This window comes from Macaca nemestrina, chromosome 14 (genome assembly GCF_043159975.1).
Source record: "Macaca nemestrina isolate mMacNem1 chromosome 14, mMacNem.hap1, whole genome shotgun sequence".
NCBI lineage: Eukaryota > Metazoa > Chordata > Mammalia > Primates > Cercopithecidae > Macaca > Macaca nemestrina.
In genome coordinates this window covers 63,051,907-63,057,910 of record NC_092138.1, presented here as the reverse complement: position 1 = coordinate 63,057,910, position 6,004 = coordinate 63,051,907, and positions in this window count along the sequence as shown.

Here is a 6,004-nt window from a genome sequence, read left to right as displayed (position 1 = left end):
TCCCTGTATTCCTGGCCTGTCTGCCCCTTTCACATAATTTTAACCTGGTTTCCTGGATGTAAACTCATTGAGGGCAAGGAAGATGTTTGAACATAGATTTTTTCGTGTCCTTCCTAGCACCTATTACAGTGCTTTGCTCAGGGACCATCCAGCACAGGCAGATGGAGGGCAGAGAAGCCCACTGGAAGATTGCTAAGTAAAGGGAATCCATTTGTGAACTCTGCCTGGAACAAGTGGGTGGTGATGGTGAAAGAGAAAGCCTAAGAGATTATAGAGTTGACATTTATTGAGTGCCTAATAGGTGCCAGGCGGGTTTAGGTGGTGGTGTCCGTATCTTATGTGCGGAACCTTGGTCATACAGTCTTACGAGCTGTAGGGAGTAGGTACTTTTATTTACCTTCATTTTCTGAGTGAGAGCACAGGCTCAGCGCAGGGGCCCGTTGTGGAGGAACTTTTGATGCCTGGCTAGAAAGCTCCATCCTCAAGATGAGAAGCTGCGTGTGGGAACTCTGGCCTCCAATTCTGTCTCAACTGTTGGTCTTTGTGAATCACTGCTTGCCTCTACTGTCACTGCCATGGAGCAGCTCAGCCCAGGGTTGAAATTAGAATAGGGAGGGAATAAATTGGCTGGCCATGTGAGCTGGAGTCCACATCTCTCCCTCTGCTATTTTTTTTTTTTTTTTTTTTTTTTTTTTGAGACAGAGTCTTGCTCTGTCGCCCAGGCTGGGGTGCAGTGGCCGGATCTCAGCTCACTGCAAGCTCCGCCTCCCGGGTTTAGACCATTCTCCTGCCTCAGCCTCCCGAGTAGCTGGGACTACAGGCGCCCGCCACCTCGCCCGGCTAGTTTTTTGTATTTTTTAGTAGAGACGGGGTTTCACCGTGTTAGCCAGGATGGTCTCAATCTCCTGACCTCGTGATCCGCCCGTCTCGGCCTCCCAAAGTGCTGGGATTACAGGCTTGAGCCACCGCGCCCGGCCTCCCTCTGCTATTTATTCATGAGCTTCAAGCATCAAGGTGCCAGGCTTTATTTTCAGGGAGTGAAATGTAATCCCATCCCTTGTGGAGCCCCATGGTCCATGGTCACCCTTGGCTCTTCCTCTTGCCTCCCTTGGTCCTTTGGACTATTTGTCCACAGTCCCTCCATGGGCTCCTGGGAGGGCCAGGGTTTGCTGGAAGCCTAGCAGGAAGCCTTATGTGTGAGCAAGTGTACACAGGATAATGGGTAAGCATCCTCATGGATATGCCTGCCTTGGCGGGTCTCTGCCTTTGACTTTGTAGAGTTTAACTTTAAACTCTGCCTTTAACTTCGGCAGATCACCTGTTTCATGCCCAGGTGAGTTGCCTGTAGCTTTAGGCCCCTCACAAACCCAGCTCTGGATTATCCCCATGGGGAAAGGGGTGGATTCTGCCCCCAGGCAGGACTATAGCAGGTGGTTCTAAGAGGCGCAGTTACCAGTCCCAATGGGAAATGAGCTCTGGCCCTGCCACTTCATATGGCCCTGTGCAAATCACTTACCTTTGCTGGATTCAGTCTTCCAACCCATAGAATAGGTATGGTAATGACTTTGTCAGCTGACCAATGCCCAATGTGGCAAGGAAAGAGGGCTGGGAATTTATAACCCCAAGGTGCTGCACCATACCTTCCTGTTCTCCCTGCTGCAGTTCCACTGGGGAGGTGGGTGGACAGGAAGCCCCAGGTCCAATTTCTTTTTTTCTTTCTTTCTTTCTTTCTTTTTTTTTTTTTTTGAGACTGAGTTTCACTCTTGTCCAGGCTGGAGTGCAATGGCACGGTCTTGGCTCACTGCAACCTCCGCCTCCCAGGTTAAGTGATTCTCCTGCCTCAGTCTCCCAAGTAGCTGGGATTATAGGCGCCTGCCACCACATCCTGCTAATTTTTTGTATTTTTAGCAGAGATGGGGTTTCACCATGTTGGCCAGGCTGGTCCTGAACTCCTGACCTCAGGTGATCCACCTACCTCAGGCTCCCAAAGTGTTGGAATTACAGGTGTAAGCCACTGTTCCCGGCCCTAATTTCAATCCCTCACAGTTGCAGCTCCAATCTGTTTTCCTCAGGTTTTCTCTGGAAAACAGGTGAGCAAGCTAGTGTTCAAGGTGACTGCCCTAGGCTCCTTTGCCCAGCCCAGGATGACTCTTGTCTAATCACTGAGGCCCCGGCTCCAGAGTAGGGAGGTGCTCAGGCTTTAGCTGAAGGGCCAGGACAGCAGGGGAGGGTGGAGATGGGCGGTCAGGAGCTGGAACCCCAGGGGAAGGGAAGGAGAAAAACCTAGCAGAAAGCGTTATGTGTGAGCAAGTGTACACAGGATAATGGTTAAGCACTCTCATGGATGTGCCTGCCTTGGTGGGTCTCTGCCTTTAACTTTGCAGGTGGACAGAGACAGAGTGGATCTTAAGTATGGCATGATTTGTCTGTTCTGTGTGTGGTGCCTGTGCACCCGTCTGTATGTGCTAGTCTGTGTGTGTCGGTATTCACCTCCAGCTCTGGTTTGCTGCAAAAGGGGATCTCTGTTCTGTTTTTTAGAGGGCAGGTTAGAAAAAGCTCTCAAGTTGGAGGCAGGGACCCTGGATTTCTTTCCCCTGGCTTTAAATAAAGCTTTGGGGTTTTGCTTTTCCCAGGTTTTTGTTTTGTTTTGTTTTTGTTTTTTTAAGAGACTGGGGGTCTCACTATGTTGCCCAGGCTGGTCTCAAACTCCTGGACTCAAGTGATCCTCCCATCTTGGCCTCCCAAAGTGCTGGGATACAGAGTTTCCCCATGTTCTGACTGGCCTAAGCCTCTCTACGTAGTTCCATTTAGTGAACTCAACAAGGATCCTCCTTTCTGGCTATGGCATCTGACAATCTCCTCTACCCCAGAATCCTGTTAGCTGAAGAGCCTATTTTCCTCTGCCCAGCTCCATACTTTGGGGGAAAAAAGCAAAACCCCCAAACCTAAGGGGTCCATACAGCACGTTACAGTCACTGAAATCCTCAGGGCTTCTCAGTCCCTGACCTCTTAAGTCAGATTTGGGCGAGCCAGCCCCCCTCTCCTAAATTTACATGTAACCCCCCAACATCCGGTACTTGCTTTATGAGTCACAGATTAATCCAGGTGAGTGATAAGGGCGAGGGGAAGCCTGGGGCACGTGAGTCACCCCTACCCTTCACAGGAAAGGCCAATGTGCTCATCTACCCCTGAGAGGGAGAAGGAGGCATCTCACACTGCCCCAGGGAACCAAGGAGGACCAAGAAGAAGGGTGTTTCAAACCAGAGGGAGACTTCCTCTTCTACTTCAGAAATGAGTGGGGAGGATAATTTTCTGGTTTATATAAGGCCAAGAGGTGTAGGAACTTGTCTAGGGTCACACAGGAACTTGGGGGGTACAGCTACTGAGAATCTAGGTGTCCTGGCTCCAGGCAAGCCACCTGCTTGAACCTGGCTTTTCTGGGGCCAAGGGTGGAGTGTGGAGGAAGAAAGGACTAGAGAGGCCTGAGCTGCAGACCTCTGCAGTGGGGTAGGGGAGGAGGGAAAAGCCAGGAGCCTCGCCTGTTGTGGGCCATTTGCCAGCCTAACCCCCTCTCCTTCTGCCCAAGGTTTTTTTTTGTTTGTTTTTTGTTTTTGTTTGTTTGGTTTTTTTTTGAGACGGAGTCTCGGTCTGTCGCCCAGGCTGGAATGCAGTGGCATGATCTCTGGTCACTGCAAGCTCCACCTCCCGGGTTCACGCCATTCTCCTGCCTCAGCCTCCCGAGTAGCTGGGACTACAGGCGCCCGCCACCGCGCCCGGCTAATTTTTTCTATTTTTAGTAGAGACGGGGTTTCACCATGGTCTCGATCTCCTGACCTTGTGATCCACCCGCCTCAGCCTCCCAAAGTGCTGGGATTACAGGCGTGAGCCACCGCGCCCGGCCTGTTTTGTTTTTTTTTGAGATGCCCAGGCTGGAGTGCAGTGGCCCGATCTCGGCTCACTGCAACCTCCACCTCCCAGGTTCAAGCGATTCCCCTGCCTCAGTCTCCCAAGTAGCTGGGATTACAGGCATCCGCCATCATGCCTGGCTAATTTTTTGTAGGTTTGTAGAGACGGGAGGGGTTTTACCATGTTGCCCAGGCCGGTCTCAAACTCCTGACCTCAGGTGATCCACCTACCTCAGCTTCCCAAAGTACTAGGATTACAGGTGTGAGCCACTGCGCCCGGCCTGCCCAAGGCTTTTGAATGCAGCTTTTATCAGCAGCCCAGAGGAGCAGGGTGAAGGATATGGGGAGTGGGGTTGTGCCAGGAGAGAGGGAGTATGAACATTCTGGTCAACCTCAGCTCAAGCCTAAATCTCCTCTGTTCCCTGGCTTGGGAGCTCAAAAGCAGGACCCAGCTCTCCTCTATTCTCCCAGATTGGAAACCAACACAGGACAGGGCTTGGGTCTCCTAAGCACTGAAGAGGCTAAGGTTGGGCCCTGTCTGAAGGGACAAGGAAGCACTGAGACTGAGTCCCAGTTCCACTTGATGACCAACAGTTTGGGTGAAAAAGATAGTTATGGCCAGGCACGGTGGCTCACACCTGTAATCCCAGCACTTTGGGAGGCCAAGGCGGGCGGGTCACGAGGTCAGGAGTTCGAGACCAGCCTGGACAATATGGTGAAACGCGTCTCTACTAAAAGTATAAAAAGTAGCTGGGCGTGGTGGCATGTGCCTGTAATCCCAGCTACTCAGGAGGCTGAGGCAGGATAATCGCTTGAACCTGGGAGGCAGAGGTTGCAGTGAGTCAAGACTGTGCCACTGCACTCCAGCCTGGGTGACAGAACAAGACTCCAGCTCAAAAAAAAAGGAAAAAGATAATTACGGCATCCTGGCCTTTCCCCAGTCTCCCTCCACAATGCCCCCACCTCCATCTCCCAACCTATGGGGTCTCTCTGGAGCCTAGTTCTCACTGACCTCCAGTCTCGAGACCAGGAAGTCATTCTTTTTTTTTTTTTTTTTTTTTTTTTGAGACGGAGTCTTGCTCTGTCCCCCAGGCTGGAGTGCAGTGGCTGGATCTCAGCTCATTGCAAGCTCCGCCTCCCAGGTTCACGCCATTCTCCTGCCTCAGCCTCCCGAGTAGCTGGGACTACAGGCGCCCGCCACCTCTCCGGCTAGTTTTTTGTATTTTTTTGTTGTTGTTGTTGAGACAGAGTCTCGCTTTGTCGCCCAGACTGGAGTGCAGTGGCCGGATCTCAGCTCACTGCAAGCTCCGCCTCCCGGGTTCACGCCATTCTCCTGCCTCAGCCTCCCGAGTAGCTGGGACTACAGACGCCCGCCACCTCGCCCGGCTAGGTTTTTGTATTTTTTAGTAGAGGCGGGGTTTCACCGTGTTAGCCAGGATGGTCTCGATCTCCTGACCTTGTGATCCGCCCGTCTCGGCCTCCCAAAGTGCTGGGATTACAGGCTTGAGCCACCGCGCCCGGCCTAGTTTTTTGTATTTTTTTTTTTTTTTTTTTTTTTGAGACGGAGTCTCACTCTGTCACCCAGGCTGGAGTGCAGTGGCCGGATCTCAGCTCACTGCAGCTCCGCCTCCCGGGTCTACGCCATTCTCCTGCCTCAGCCTCCCGAGTAGTTGGGACTACAGGCGCCCGCCACCTCGCCCGGCTAGTTTTTTGTATTTTTTAGTAGAGACGGGGTTTCACCGTGTTAGCCAGGCTGGTCTCGATCTCCTGACCTCGTGATCCGCCCGTCTCGGCCTCCCAAAGTGCTGGGATTACAGGCTTGAGCCACCGCGCCCGGCAGTTTTTTGTATTTTTTAGTAGAGACAGGGTTTCACCGTGTTAGCCAGGATGGTCTCGATCTCCTGACCTCGTGATCCACCCATCTCGGCCTCCCAAAGTGCTGGGATTACAGGCTTGAGCCACCGCGCCCGGCCAGGAAGTCATTCTTGAAGTCTGACTTTGGAATCTCCTGCTGCAGCCTGTTCCCTCCCCTGGATTCTTCCCCTTATTCCTCTCGCCTGGGGTGGGTTGCTAGTGGCTCCCCTATAATTAGCCACCAG